This window comes from Anser brachyrhynchus, assembly GCF_964034855.1.
Source record: "Anser brachyrhynchus genome assembly, chromosome: 10".
Classification (NCBI taxonomy): domain Eukaryota; kingdom Metazoa; phylum Chordata; class Aves; order Anseriformes; family Anatidae; genus Anser; species Anser brachyrhynchus.
Window position 1 is genome coordinate 11,374,855 of NC_137705.1, and position 15,899 is coordinate 11,390,753.

Genomic DNA, 15,899 nt, shown 5'->3' on the forward strand with positions numbered 1-15,899 from the left:
CCTCCCCTAGAGACTCCCCGTGCTCTCCCTGTTCCCAATCTTTTGCATCCTTCCTAAATGTAACCCCCACACCCGGTTCCATCCTCCCTCGGCTGGGAAGGAGCACGGCCACCCCATTCTCCAGCTCTGCGGATTAAGGCGGCTTTGCCTGGATTACGGCTGCCAATCAAGTTCAAGTGCATTTTTAGTAGTTGAATGTGTGGCACAAGGTTTCAAATAAAATCATCAAGTGCAGTCGATTAAACTCATTAAGTCCTTACGGACTCGCCTGTGTACTGCGCTGTTATCAGATTCGGAGACATGAGAATTAATTAGGCCGCTGTTCTCCTTTGTCTGGATTAGCGTGCCAGGCCCGGCGCCCGGGTGTTTTCCTGGGGAAACACGAGGCCTGTAATCTCCTTACCAGCCCAGCCGGGCAGACAGAGGCCTAAGAGATTTCTTCAACATTCCCCAAAGATCAAACAAGAACACGCTGGTCTTTGAGGTTTTCTCCTCCTGGCTTTCTTTCTCTCTTTTCCCCTCCACGCGCAGTGCAGCTCATGAATAAAAGGCAGCTCGGTGGGAAGGGGCAGGCAGGGAGAAATGGCTGCAGGAGCCAGCGGGTTCCTGGCACCAGGGCTGGAAATATTCCTCACGATAACCTCCTCACCAGGATATACTAGGGCTGTCCTGCAAGCTCCTGCTTGTGCCAAAAGCCTTGCCTTCTCCACATCATTCCCCTCCATGCCAAACAGCACTTTTGTCCCTATGGGATCTTTCCCCACAACCACATCCCTGGGGTCACCACTCACATTTGGGAACAGACACCCAAAGGGACAAAGCGTGCCCTCTCCACCCGTACAGATCCAGAGCACTTTGAAGTCACGGCTGCCACACAACGCAACTCTCCAGGACATCCCACCTGCCATCGTTTCTGCAGCGAGTGTGACACCTCCAGTATGTGCATCACCTGCCTCTGGGAAACACAATTCTTTCACAGAGCAACCATTGCATTTGTGAGCTGCTTGGAGAGATGGACATGCAGGCAGGAAGGAAAGTACAAGACACTGGCTGCTGGGACAGCATAGTCCTAAACACGAGGGTCTGTGGAATCGAGTATCCACGTGGTGCTCTCATCTATACTAGAGGACATGGTAGGCAGAAGGGCCAAGATGAAGATAAACTGGCATATATGTAATACACCCAGCTGTACTAAAATTTGTAACATTCTGGTCACTACCCATGGAGCAGAATCCCACTACTCAAAAATCAACCCTAACAACCACCCTACATCACTCGCCACCTACCCTGCTCTGCAGAGCAGACATACACGGTATATATTCATCATCACAAGGCTTTTAACAGAGAACAGCCCACACTCAATACCAATATCACACACTCTATACTAACACCAACATCATGCAATAATGCAATACAATACTGATACATACAGCTGAACAATTAGACCTCTGCAGCCCAGGGGAGACTTACAAATTCCCTTATAACCCTTTTCTAGTGGCACGAGGAACTTCATTTACAACAGGGATCTGCAGCTCTCTCCCCTCATTTTAAGGCTGCTCCTCATTTATCAAAGTCAGCTATTAGACAGGAGGGCAGGAGATGGGAGATCTGCAGCCAGCGATGACACACAGGTGTCCACGTGTGAAATGAGGGTTTCTGCCTCTGTCACATATTTGACAATGAAGCCGGTTGGTCCTTGACTAAGGTATTGTTTTGCAGAGCAATGCGGCCGTGGAAGGGCCTTACAAAGGCGTATTGCCAAAGTGAACTTTATCCAACAGGCTTTTCCAGGGGACACAAATCCTTTCCGATGGGCCAGCTGCCCGCAAACACACTGCAACAAATTTATGAGAACATAACTGTGCTGTAAAGAGATGAACTTAAGGGACAAAGAAAAGTAATCCATATTAAGGCTGGCAAGGGCTTTGCACCTGCTAACAGTCCTGCTGAATTGCATTTGAGGGGAGCTGAACTACAGCAATTTCTAAAGTAAATCACTTGGGCCTGCCAGTACTTTCTCCAGTTTATTACAGAAATTTACTCACAAAGGTCAGTGACCCTGCAGTCAATGACTCCCCCAGGTGACTTCCCGAGCCGTGTTAAGCCACAAGCATTTGCTCTCACTCCCTCTGATCTTCTCTTTCTCTCCTCTTCCTCTTCCACTTCCCTGTTTCACTCGCCACTCCACTGAATCCCTTCGTTTTTTCTCTCTATTGTCAAATCACGGGAGCAGGGCGTGATGTGACAAGGCAGTGCTGGAGGAGCAATAAGGGATGTGGACGTGAAGGAGCAACAGAGAGGCAAAAGGACCGAGAAAGGAAGCCGAGAAGCCTGGATGTGATGGAAGGGAAAGGGAAGTGTGAAGAGCTGCAGGGATGGCAGTAAAGCAGCTACAGTCTCAGGAAGGATGGAGGATTTTCATACCTGCCTCCCTGTACAGATGATGTGAAGTCGGGGTGATGGTGGGAGCAAAGCTGCATCCTCCAAATTGCAGAGGGCCTCCAGAGTCACGTTATCTACAAAGGTGAGGAGGAAGACTATGGGGCAGAGCAGGTCAGAGGGGCAAAGCAGAAGGTCTGATGGCATTGCATGGGAGAAAATGAGGGCTGCTGGCCCAGCCTGTCTTGCTGAGGAGAGCAGTACAGCCCAGCCAAAGGAGGTCATCCAAGGGTGCCGGGTGAGTTCTGCTCTCCACCTATTTTCACTCCTTTCCTAAAGGGGGACATAGATAATTATGCATTTCCTTAGCCCAAAACTTCTGCATTTAGACTAAATGAACCCCACCAAAACCTTGTCTAACTGTAGCCAAATCAATGTAAAGTCAGGGTCCTGCTCTGCTCTCCAGCAAGTTCTCCAGGCCTGATACAAAACCAACCCTCATCATTTCCCCAATAGAAACTCAAGAAAAAGAAATTCTTCAGGAAACACTTCACCCAGGTATCAACTGCTAAAAGTTTAAAGGCATCCCAGTCCACAGCAAGGTTTCTGCCACTTCTCCATCCCTGCCTGCTCCTTTCTGCTTCTGCCCCTACACCTCTCTGAACCAGCCTTCAGCACTGCTTGTGGTGAACACAGCTTTCCACAAATTATTAATCACAAGTGAAAACATACAGAGCGAGCAGGCATCCTTCCTCCTTTCCCAGCTCTAAAGGGTTCTCCTTCCAGTGTCTCCTTCTCACTCACCTTTTTCTTTCTTCTCCCCCACCACACACAGGGAATCGATGGATGTCTCTTTAAGGCCCTGTGCCTGTCACCTTGCAGCACACCCTTGTAAATCAGATAAATATCTCAAGGATCCTTATCCTGGGAAAATTGAGATAATTGCGTCAAATTGAAGTGCATCTTTTTTTTTCTTTTTCTTTTTTTTTCCCCTTCTTCTTCTCTTTTCAGCTGGAGTCTCTTGTAGTAACAGGTGCGCTGACTGCTAATTCCTGCACAGGAGTTGCTCCCGTTCTTAGAAGGGATGGCCCCTGATGGCTGGTCCTGGGCAAGCTCGTGAAGGGATTTTTAACCAAGGTGTGCTGTCAGTCAGGAACTTTTCCATAGCTCTGTCCAAGACTCTCTCGGAAGAGGTGATCCCTGCCAGCGCATCCCTGACATACACATGCTCAGGAGGTGTCTGCTACGGAGTGAATAGCAAGCTGTGCCTGTAAGGTTACACGGGATCAGCTCTGGTGTCCTCCTCCCACGACGTGCCCAGGGCTGTACAAACCCTGAGGAAGACATGTGCAGATCCAGATGAGGAAGGTGAAGTTTTAGAGACACATGAGGGATGTGTTTTTAGAAAAGGGTGGAGAGAATAGACTTAAAATACAGCCTGATGGCTTTCAGGTTTCTCTGTATCTGTCTCCGCGTGGCAATAGCAGGCACGTGTCCGTATGCAGTTCTTGCACAAGCAGTCCTGCAGAAAGCCCATGGGCAATTTCTCCAGACGCTGTGGCATGGTATGAAATGACTGTGCACACTCAGACACTCCATGTGCACATGAGGTGACCTCCATCCATCACACACAGTGTCCTGCACAAAGGAAAAGCTTGCCCAGGACGGCAGGTCTGCTCCAGGCCTCTGCTGAGTATAAAGCAAAATTCCTGGAGCGCTGAGTCCTGGCTGTGGCCTGCCGAATCTCACAGCCCTCGGGAGAAGGGAGGGTGGGGAAGTGAGGCAAGAGGGAAAGAAGCAGAAAAGAGGGAAAATAATTCACCTGAAGTGAGTCTAACAGGGTCAGGGATTTGCTGGTAATGGAAGAAAGGAAAGGAACAGGAATTGGGCTAGAGCAGCCCAGAGGCGGGGATGAGTGGGTCAGAGGGCTGAGTCTCATGAAAATCAGTGCAGGAAGCACCAAAGGAGCCAAAATCCTTTGCGGAGCATTTTGCAGACTGTTTCACATGGTGCTCATGGCTCCTCTGATCTACCAGTTCTTGCAAAATCAGAACTGTTCAAACGCTGTAGCTGTGACTTGGACACGACATAGGGACACCCATCTGGGGCTGCTTCTTCCTGAAAAGAGTGAGAGCATGGAAGATACACAGGGGACAAGAAGGGCACAGTGGGAAATGGAAGAAAAAAATAAAAATAAAAATAAAAATAAAAATAAAAATAAAAATAAAAATAGAAATAGAAATAAAAATAAAAATAAAAATAAAAAAATAAAAATAAAAATAAAAATAAAAGTAGAAGTAAAAAACCACAAGAGCAACAGAAGAAGAAAAGTAACTAAAGTGACACACAGCAAACCTGATCATGACCTCAGTGATAACATGGGACACTGGGAAAACAAAAACAAGAAGTACAAAGGCCAGAGAAGAGCAGGATTCAGGTGCAAGGAGATGGGACATTAAGAAAACAGCAGGAAAACTAACGCAGTGGTCAAGTCAAGTCAAGAAGGCCCTGAGTGATTTGGTCTAAGCTGGCCTGCTCCAAGCTGATCCTTAACCTCTTCTAACCCATACCTTTCTGTGACCCCTTGTCAGGAAGGAGGGATGCTAACACCGTATGGGAGGATGGACAGACCCCAGAACCAGCCCCTGTTTCTCACTGTCATTGCCATGTGCATCGTCCCCACCTAGAAGCCATGAAAACGCCTCCCACCAGCTGTTAAGAACAGAGACAGCTGCATCAGGTTATTATCCCTCCCTCCCGCTGTAGTGGCCAAAGCCAGCAGAAGAGCAGGGCACAGGGCAGCAGGTGAGGAGATCAAGAGGCAAGCAGCAACCCTGCTGCTTTTCTCCTGGGGGGGAGAAAACTTCACAAAGCAGAAGTCTGCGGTGTTTTGCTTTTGGTACTCTACAGCTGAACACACAAACAAATTGGGACTGTCAGAAGGACAGAAGGTGAATGATGTTGCAATCCGAAGAGGATGATTACTTCTCTAAGAGATTTCCAAGCAGCACCTGGGGTCTCAGGGGGAGCCAGCAAAGAGGATTTTTAGGTGACTCTGGGTAAGGCGGGGAGCACAAGCACAGAAAGTGCTCAGAGAGCAGGAATGACTCTGCACCAGAGAGGTGGCAAGCAGTGGAGATTGACATGATGGTACTGAGCATGGCCCTCATAACGACAAACCTCCTCCAAGTGCGTGTTAGACCTTCAAACCGAGCCAGCTCATCTAAAGCAGACGTTGGCTGGGAGAAAGCAGAGCAGACTGGCTGCAGGCCCCGTGAGATGAACGCTGGGCTTGGGCGAGCGGTCTCGAGGCTGCAGGTGGGCTGAGAGAGGAGGACAACAGCTGCTTCTACTTCATCCTGGCCTTCCGTGCCAGGCCACCCTAGCCTTGTCCCCAGCAGAGCCACAGCTCTCTGCAGACTCATCAGAGCCCATTCTGCTGAAGAAGCTCTCACACACACCAATAATAACCTGAGAGCCCAGGTAGGGCTGAAAGAAGATGAATGCAGCAGCTGAACAAAGCAGTTCAGAGTTGCAGCTCCAGCCACAGCTTGGCCCAGGCGCCTCTAACCATTCCAGCTTTGGGGAGGGAAGAAGAAAAACTTGGAAAGCTGGGAAACAGCTTCCCAGAAGGTCCAGTGATGATGAACGGATAGAGGGAATTCTCAGGAATCAACTCCCGCTATGTGATTGCAGCCACCATGTTCTCACCTTCCTCTGCCAAGCCACCAGAAGCGGCCACCACGGAACACCGTGCCCTCTGCTCAGGGCACAAGCAGCACAAGTTCACTCCTCCATGCTGTCCGTGTAGACGCAACCTGAGCTTGAAAGTAGCACCACAAATGCAGAGAAGGTCCTCCAGAGCTTGAGGGGGGCTCGACCCGGGTTTCAGTGCCCAGGGGACAGGACGGCCCCTGCCCAGCCTGTGCAGTCACTCCTGGCATCAGCAGCCTCCTCGCGACATTTCCCCTCCTCTCGGGAAGAACGGGCTTGACGGTGTTTTGACTCCCTTCTCAGAGACTCCCACACGGCACTTTACAATCCAGCTTCACTCTCACATACACATCCCGGGCTGCATCCCAGAGACGTGTGTCAGGCACGAAGCGCTGTCAGTCAGCCCCAGTCACAACACTTCAGGCTCGGGAGAAGCCTGATGGATCGGGGGGAGGGTACACGGGAATGAGAAGAAAAGGCTGAACAACGAGAAATGAAAGGAGAAAGACAAATCCAGCAGGGAAATGGCAGGGACTGTTCCATACAGCAAGGATGCTTTTCAGCGGTGATACAGAAGTGGTGTCAGGCATAGAAAAGGCCAGAGCTGTTCGGATGGAGGCAGGGAGAGAAGGGTCATGGCAGGAGTGACCGGGGGCAGTCCTCCCACCACCACCCAGATATTTCCTGCATAACAGCAAAACTACAATCCTGATTGCCCAGAAAGGTAAAGCTGGGCAAAATAGGAAGCAGGGGTCCAGGGGAGGAGACGGTCCATTACAGGGTGCTGCAGCGGTGGGGGAGGAGGTCCCTCCCCGTTCTGGGAGCTGAAGGAAATGGAGAAAAGACCTCAAGCACTGCACAGAAGTTTGAGATTAGTCGAGTATGCTCATATTATGAATCTCAGTCTCTTCCACCATGCGTGAAATGAGTAAATATTCATTGGGCTGAGGAGAGGGGGAGGAGAGATGAGTCCATAGCTTAACTGAGATAAGTGTTCACTGGAATACCTCTCCCCCACTTGCAGGCTGGAAGTCCTACTTCTTTTTACTCCCTCTCTGCAATCCGGGGATTAAATAATAGTTAATCATTCCTTACAAAGCGGAAAAGCTCAAATGGCAGAGACTGAGCAGACTCCCCTGCCACCTTACACACAGAATGCCCTGATAACCAGGAGGGTCTTTTGGGAAGGGACATGTGGGTTCAAGTCTCTCTCAGGGAAAGAATAGATTGTAGGGAAGAGGGCTACAGCTGCTAAGCTACTTGGTAAGAGTCACAAATGTTTCTCTGCCAGTGCAGACCCTGATCTCTGAGCTGTACCCAGAGAAGACCTCATGAACTGGGCTTTGCCAGGGAGAGAGAGGACCGTGCCCAGATTATCCTGGTGTTACTTAGGCATAAGGTAAGCACACTGAAAACATAGGTGCAAAGTGCAGACAGATCATTAGGGAGGATCAGGAATACAAAAATACGGACAGCTATATTGAGAGGCAGCAAAACAGGGCTTCTGAGGAGCCAAACTAGACCCCTAAAGTTACTTTCTGCTTGGTGTACAGCATACTTCTGTCAAACAGAGGTTTCTCCACAGATCTTGTGAGGGGGGAAAACAGGCCTGTCCTTGCCTTCATGGAGAAGATACGGGAAGGCACAAGTGAAGCAGCCACACGAGAAGCCTGCTGCCCAGCCACACCATTCCCACATGAAGCTCCTTGAGCCATATCAGCTTCTTGTCCATCAGGAGACACCATCGCCTCCCTAGCTCAGGCAGGGGATGTGGGGACACAACCCAATAACCTTTTCAAATTCTTTCCTGAGGAGCAGATCCCCTTGCATGAGAGCCGTCTGCAGCTCTGGCCTCACAGGCTGTGTTCTGCCAGCAGTCATAGGGCTGGAGTGGTTTTTCTTTTAGCCACAGGACAGACAGGGGTAGTGGAGTGGGTGGTGTATGCTCTGACTTCAAAAGATATTTGCTAATCTCTGAGGTGGAATCTTATTAGAAAAATGCAATAGGTCATGAGGGGTAGGGAGGGGAAGCTCTAGAAATTACATGTCACCTAGAAAATTGCCTGGAAGAAATGGGAGTCTCTCTGCAGGCTGACTCCTGGGGAAAGGTGAGTCCATCCCTCCCACTTCCTTTCACTCACCTTCTTCTCTGTCACCAGTGGTTTTCCCCTCATGCAACCCAACCTCAGCTCCTTGGCCGAGTGCTACAGCTGGTCTCTGCGTGCATCTGACACATGGCAGATGGAAGGGGTAGCAATAACGTGAAGAGCATGAAGGGAAAGCCAAGTGAGGAAGCAAAGAGAGTAGAGTAGGACCTATATCCTTTAAACCTTGGCATCCGTGCTCTCAGTCACCTACCTTCACTGGGGAGCAGAGCTCATGAGTCAGACCACATAGCCATGGTGAGGAGCCACCCGTCTTGCAAGTCACTTTTATGATCTAACCACTAGGAAGAAGATGTCCAACGAGAACGTCCAACGAGAATGTCCAACGAGAGGAGGAGAGCAAGTCTCGCCCTTTGCTGACACTTCTTCATCATAAATAACTTCTAGAAAGTGCTGCAAAACATCTCTGCAAACCCAAGAGGAGACTAAGGAAATGCAGAGCCCCCAGGCACCCCACCACTCCCCCAGCCCGCCCCCAAACCTGCAAAGCTATCGGCCCTTGCAAACGCCAGCCTGGCTCTGGCTGGGTTAATGTGACAATCCATTTCTGACAGCGTGTCAATACAAAGCAATTTAGGAGTGCATGAAAAATCGACCTGAGGTAACAGGCAATTTCTCCGCTCTGCTGGTTAGACGGAAGTAGGGACCAACGGGGCCAGCAGCTCTGCGCACACCTCGGCAGCGCCCGCTCTGCCCGTGTGCTGCCACGTTAGCGGCTGTCACCGGGATGGGGATGGGGCACGGCAGGAGCAGGACATCGTCTGCAGGGCATGGTCTCAGGATGGGGAGCTAAGGCGAGGAGAGTTGAGGTCAGCATCCCGCTCTTTCTCCACATTAAGACTAGTTAACCAGAAGGCATTTAGGTATGTGAAACAACAAGCTGGTTATAACAGCGGACAGACTTTGATGTATGCATGACTGCGAGGCGGCACTCTGAGCTCCAGTCCATACAACCCGCCCCACAGCCAGGGAGCCACTGGCTGAACACTCCAGGCTGCAGAGGGGTGAGAAGGCAGAACCCAACAACCTGTGGCCAAAGAAGCCAACTCGTCTTTCAAGCCAAACCTAGAGCATGCCTGGGAGGGAGCAGGGGCACTCACAAACACCTTCTGCCACAGCCGTGAGGAGCAGGTTTCGCACCAGTGCATCTGCCCAGGACAGGCCATGGGAATTACCATGGGGAAGCTGGAGGTGCAGTGGGAGAGGAAGACGAAGGCTCTGGCATCGCCCTCCTTCCCTCTCTGGCAGCACCGATTGCTGGAGGGCCATCACCTGCCTCTTGCCCACATGGTGGCCACCAGCAGCCATCTGAGAGCACTGCCTCCACCACGCTGTGCAAATGCATTGGCTCAAGCGCCAAGGCTGGCATAGAAAAACAGAGGTTCAACCCAATCCAAGCAAATCTGTCTGCAAATGCAGCAGCGTGCTGGCAGTGCTCATCCCGCACAATGGGCTAGCGGACCCTCCCACCACGCTAAAAGCATCGCAGTCTGTTATTATTAAAAGCAGAAAACACAACGGAGCCCACACTGCCGAGTCCAGCCTTTTTCTCCCTCACAGCCCCAGGACGTTTGAGCGTGAAGAGCTGATGTAGATCCCTCACTCATCTAGAGAGGCCAGAAGTGCTGCCTCTGCTGAGAGAGTCAGTCCAAATGATGCTCGCTGCCTGCTTTTTAGATCGAACAACTTCGAATTGGGCTGAACTTCCCGCCCATGCTGTGCACCGTACACATACAGCTCTAGAGGGGGCTAAGCAAGGAAATGCACAGTTAAAGAAAAGGTGGAAATGGTAGAGAGAGGAAATAAAATCACCGTGAATCTGCCAGAATGACATGCTGGGTTAAACCTACTCTTGGAAACATTTTTACCCAGGAAACCATGGGCTAGAGCCAGAGAGGCAGGGTTTGGGGTTGGGTCCTTTTTGTGTGGTTGCATTAAGAGTAAGATTCCCCTTTTATTTTGATTTAATAATCTCGTTAATGCATGTTAACAAAATTAAAAGTCATTATTAAAGGCAGATGTACGGGTGTATGAATAGCTAAGCATCAGCTTTGCCTTCAGATCATCCACAGCTTCAGCGTATGCTTCCAATAACCAGCTGTCACTTACTAGCGATGTGGTAACTCTCTTATTAAATCCTAAATGGGCATATGGAGGTTACATTTAATGCAGTGCTTCCCCCCTCCCCAACTTCTATCTTTTCCCACACGCAACTGAGCCAGCTCACGAATTCCCTGCAACATTTTTTCCTTTAGTTAATGGGATGCATGTTGAGATCAGAAAGGCCAGATGATGACCTGTCTTTTTTTGTTTTTACATCTCTTTGGAAAAATCCATATGATTCTCCATGTGTCAAAGGAGTCCTAACACATCCCAGATGCCCGAGCGCTAATTGTGCTTTTTCTACTAGACGCCGCTGAGCTCTCCCGAGAAGCCCTTCAACCACAAGCCCTGTTTGTCCAGCGCTGCCACGTTCCTGAACAGCTTTGCAGTAACAGGCTGGCAAGCTCGGCTCTTGGAGGAGCCACGAACAACAACCCAGCATGAACACCTCCTTACTCACAGACTGCATATTCAGAGGCTGCTGGAAACCAGGGCACCGCGGGGCTTGTGAGAAGCAAAACCTGCTTCTGCGCTGAGAGCTGGGGCGAAGGGTTAAACGAGAAAATTGATCTCGTTTGCAAAGTTCCAGTAGGGCTACAGTAAAAATGCCACCAGATGCAAACAGTATTTAAAATCAGGATAACGCTTCCGCCTTCCGTCGGTTTTCTTATCTTTTGCTTTTTAGCTAAGGCAAATGCAATTAGCCACGCAGGAGGCAGTGCCTGTACCTGCCAGCACTGTGGCCTCCAGCTGGGAGCGGAGGGGACGTGCGTCCCCTGCAAAGTCACCCTGACAGGCTGCAGCTGTGTGGGCCGTGCAGGAGCAGCAGGAAGGGGCAGCTCTGCTCTGTCCTGCCCCAGGCTGTGGTCACTGCTGCCCTGGGAAGCAGAGGAGAGCACTGGGGTCTTGCTCTCCTCCTGTGTCCTCCTCTAGCCCCTGTTATCAGCCACAAACACGGGGTATTTGTGGTCTACACTTGCCCACCCTTACGTGGGAAGGTCCTGTACACAGTGCCATCAATCATCCACAGAAATATTAAGCTGCTGGGGAGCTGAAGCTGTCGTGTGCTATATTCATTCTTTTGAGGATCAAGCGTCTCAGAAAAAGCAGGAGTCCAAACGCAGAGCCTCCTCCTTCCCTGATCTCATTATGGCCCTGCCACGTGCACAAACCCCTTTCCCTCCCAGTCTGTCTTCCCACAGCACTGACCACAGCTCATAAATTAATAAGTGCATGTACTTTTAAAATCAGGTTTGTGGTGAGGGAGACAGTGAAGATGAAGTGGAGAGGAAGGGGAAGAAAACAAGCCCAACACATACAAACAGTTCAAACACTGCAAAATGTTTAACAACATGTAAGTCCCTCAAAACCACAAACCCCTTGGTCTCTATCCGCTGGCCAGATTTGCTAATAGGTTTCCTACCAGTGTTAGTGTGAAAGGCAGTGGTGCACAAGGACCCAGCATCCTTTGTTCTTACTCCAATTATGTGCCAAGGTAAATTCAAGGGGAAAAAAAAGCCTAAGCCACAGTCACTCTTTAGTCTTGCACAGCTTATTAAAACCAAAAGGACAAGATAATCCACCTGGGCTGGCAAGTTGGAGGCTGCTCATCCCCTTTCCAGAAGAAATCAGCTCTTGTTTCCTCCTCAGGCTCCCAGGAGGCTCAGAGACTAGAAGACACTGACAATATGCTACAGAAAAGAAGAAGAAAGAAAAAAAAAAAGAAGGTAATTATGGAAAAGGTTCAGAGGAAAGCATGTTTCTGCACAGCTGCTGATGGTGAGCAGGAGCTGTATGAGCAGAAGGAGCTGCTGGCTCCAGGCTCGTGGTCATCAGAGGATCGCACCAGAGAGGCAGAGCCAGCTGGGGATTTGGTGGGATGGGCAGCTCCAGCAGTTCGTCCTCAACAGCCTGAGCCACAAGGAGGCTGAAGAAGAGAAGAAAATTCTGTGTTGCTGGTGCCCAGCTTGACTCTGGTGCTGGAGAGGTGACAGAAACCAGGACAAGCAATAAAACTAGCAGGGCTTTGCTCCCCTCAAGAAAAGTGGGACCAGGGAAGTGGCAAGGCAGCAACGTCCTCACCAACTTAATGGATGAAGACATATGAGAGAATAGAGGAAGATCATTCAGGGTCAGCATCACTTGGACAAAGGACATAAAAGCAGCTCTGTTAGGAAAGTGCTGAAAGTCCTCCCTGGAGCAGCAGGAATGGGTTTGAATGGACATGGAAATTTCTGTTACCACCATTAGAAAGACAGAAACTATCAGAAAAATACTTACTGTGGGAGAATAACTGGGCAAATGAAGACAAAAATAAAAATAAAAATCTGCAATGGTAGGGTCCAGATATCCAAGTTACCATGCCCAAGAAGTGGAACAGCAGCAGCAGATGTAGCACCAAGAAGTGAGATTGTTTTAGACTCAGCATGGATGAGTGATAAGAACACCACAAAAGAGATGGAACTGGAAAATAACCTTGGACAGGGTGACTTATTTTAAACTTATGCTGTATTTTGACTTATTTTAAACAGAACAGACAGATAAACAAGAGCAGAACGTCGCCTAAAGCTTCGTGGTTTCAAAAGGGCAAACCCATGTCTTGGATATAAAAGGGAGGTTCAAGCTTCTTTAAACCAAGTGAAAAACTCCGTGGAGACTGCATCCCAAAGGTGGAAAAAACACTCAAGGAGCAGCTCCTAACTTGCTGGAATGAATGTGGTAATAGGGACAAAAGTAGTAAGGAAAGAGCATAGAAAGGAAAATGATTAAGCAGCAGAGAAAGAAGGTTTGTAGGGGCTGTGAAGAACAGAGAGAGAGTGAGAAATGCCAGAAGTCAAACTGAGTTAGACCTTGGGAAGGGTATTAAAACAAATAGTGAAAGGTTCTCCAGCCATACAAACACAAAGATAATAAAGACAGAACAAGCAGTGCTGTGATGCAGGACAGGGAACGAGAGTTCACAGAAAGTCTAGGTGAGACCCCAAGACTAAATGAATTCTTCTCAGCAGCTCTGGACAGGGACATTAATTGTAAACATATGAACTAGGCTGGGTAACCAACATGGAAAATGTTCTTACCACAGCTGAGAGGGAAGCGAGGATCCAAGATCTTCCTGTGATCAAGTGATGGGGCCCCCAGATAGCGCCCAGACCAAAGTCCTGGTGGAATTAGCCCATGATATGACAGACCTTTGATAAATCCATCAGTAAGGAGGTGGAGAACAGAAAATGTGGCACCTGGAAGAAAGAAGAATGATAAAGCAATGTGAGCAGCTGCCAACCCAGTGTGCGAGGGAAGAAGGGAAGGCAGGGGTGGGCTGGGGGATGCTGGACTATCCTGTACGGGGACTCTTACCATTTTTGTCTTATTTTTCTGATAATATCTCCTTAATAAAGGAAAATCTGCATTTTAGTGAGTCGTTTAATGCAGTGGCACGATGAGAAGTGACTTGTTATGGTACAGAGGAGGAGGCTTAGAGCCCAGGCGATGTAGAGCCAGCCTGGGATCTGGAGCTGCAGCAGCAGAGGACTGGGAGGGAAGGGGACAGCAACAAGCAGGTCGCCCACTCTCAAGGACAGCAACAGACACAAAGAAAGGCTGCCAGGATAACCTATGATTAGGAAGTGGCTTAAGAGGGGACACAAACTTTTTGTTTTCTTGGCTGAAGGAGATGCGATTACTCTCTCCATCCTGACTGTAAACAAGGGGAAAAGCAGTGGAAGGATGACACCAGTGCTAAAAATATATCAACTAGCTAGAAACATGCCTAAGCTCAGAAAGACGCCTCACCAGAGCAGTGAGGCAGCTGGGGCAAACAAGGAGGAGAAAAAAAAAAAAAAAAAGGGTGGAAGGAAAGAGTTTTAAGATGGAGCCTGCTAGGAGTATGAAAGGGATTTTATGAGGTGGTTCCCAGCTGGGAATTTGGCCAAGGTACTGAGGTTAACACACCCACTACTCTGAAAAATAGCAAGGGATTTTCAGCAGCCAGAAATTGCCAAGACCTGGGTTTTAAATCTCCACTGCTGAAATGCAACTATTTATTCAGAGCAGTTCCACTTGAGTAACTATGTGAAATGCTGCTCTGAGACTCTCAAAAGTCTCCCGAGGAGCAGGCAAAAAATACATATATTCTGTCTGGAGCTGATTCTCTTTCCACACTTCTCTCCCTCTCATCCCTCTTCACCACTAACAGGATTTGCAACAGAGCAGCCCAGCACTTGGGGCCATGCAGCTCCCGGCCCTTCTCCCCGAGTTTGCCACCCCGTGGAGACATCACCTTTGGAAATCCAGGCGTGAGGAGCAGGGTCCCCAGAGCTGTGGGGACTGCAGACACCTCTGTGCCCCTCACGGCAAGCAGGGAAAGAGTTTAGGCGTCTGTACGTGTAGTACAGTTCAGATGCGTCCAAGAAATACCAGCTAGGAGCAGATGCCTTCAGAGTCATTCAACGTTCTCTTAATATCAGCCTACCTGGAAGGAAAGAGAAATGAGCCATCTCCAGCCTAAGCAAAACGAGAAGGCACCAGCACCCCCGGGGCCCGCAGGGAGCAAACAGCTCATCTTAGCTCCTGCTGTCTCCTTGCTACGGGGAGACCCAGGTACCCCAAAGCCAGGGGGTCTTTGGGTGAGACGGCTGCACCACGTCTTCCTGCAACAACCACCAGACACTGTGAAAAGAAACTGATGTGCCATGGCCCTCCATTTGTTGAGGGGATCTTTTTATGTTCCTGTGCCTTCCTCAACACAAACGCCCCAGGCTCCAGGGAAGCCGTTGCCTTTCTGGCGTGCCCACGTCTGCTCTGCTCCTCAGGGGACTTACTCGAAATCCCTTGCCATCCCACTGAAAGCACATTGCACTGCTGTGCTGCGTGCCCACCTGCGGCACCCACCGAAGCCCCTCAGTGCAGCTCCTGGCCCAGCACCTGCCGCTGGGAGCCAGCACCCTGCCAGCGCCGGGGGACGAGCACAGCCCTTGCTCATCCATCACCTGCCGGGCTGTGGGTGCTGGTACCCTGCTGAGCCTGCAGATGAAGTCCAGGCTGGCAGAACACACCAGGGTTGGCCGCAGGGGATGTTCAGCAATAAAAGCTCCCACTCCCCTGCTTGCTGCCTGCACACTTCAGTAGCTCGGTGTGGGCTCAGACAGGTTAGCCCCAGTGCTCCGACCCCTAGGGCTGCCAGCACTCACACCCCTTGCTCCTCGTCCGAAGGAGACTCCCTTCTGCCTCCCTCAGCTTTGGCAGGGTCCAGGACCCTGAACCACAACAGCTGAGCAAACTGCGCAGGATGCGGCCCCACAATACCACGTCCCAGCCCACAGCCAGCCCACCCATCGTGCTGGGTGACATCCCTCACCATCCCCAGCACCTCCAACATCCCCAGAGAGGGGACAGTCCCCACACATCCCCACGGATCCCTCACCTCCCTCCTGCCCACCCGCGCTCCCTCCCCTTCCCCTGCCCTTCTCCGCCGCTTGCACCACGGGCGCGTGCCCTCAATCTGTCGGCTCGGATTAGAGTCCGGAGCCGTTCCCCTCTGCC

At 50.3% G+C, this 15,899-nt stretch overlaps 1 long non-coding RNA gene across 2 annotated transcripts; it reads right to left on the reverse strand.

The window, feature by feature from the left end:
* Positions 1–2,283: 2,283 nt before the first annotated feature.
* Positions 2,284–14,828, reverse strand: LOC308200349. Of its 2 annotated transcripts, none has more exons than XR_013955552.1 (3): positions 14,638–14,828; positions 13,439–13,597; positions 2,284–4,497 (listed from the first exon to the last, which is right to left on the reverse strand). It is a non-coding gene; the product is annotated as an uncharacterized lncRNA (long non-coding RNA). The 2 variants fall into 2 exon arrangements; XR_013955553.1 differs by lacking the exon at positions 14,638–14,828 and adding an exon at positions 13,716–14,596.
* Positions 14,829–15,899: the final 1,071 nt, after the last annotated feature.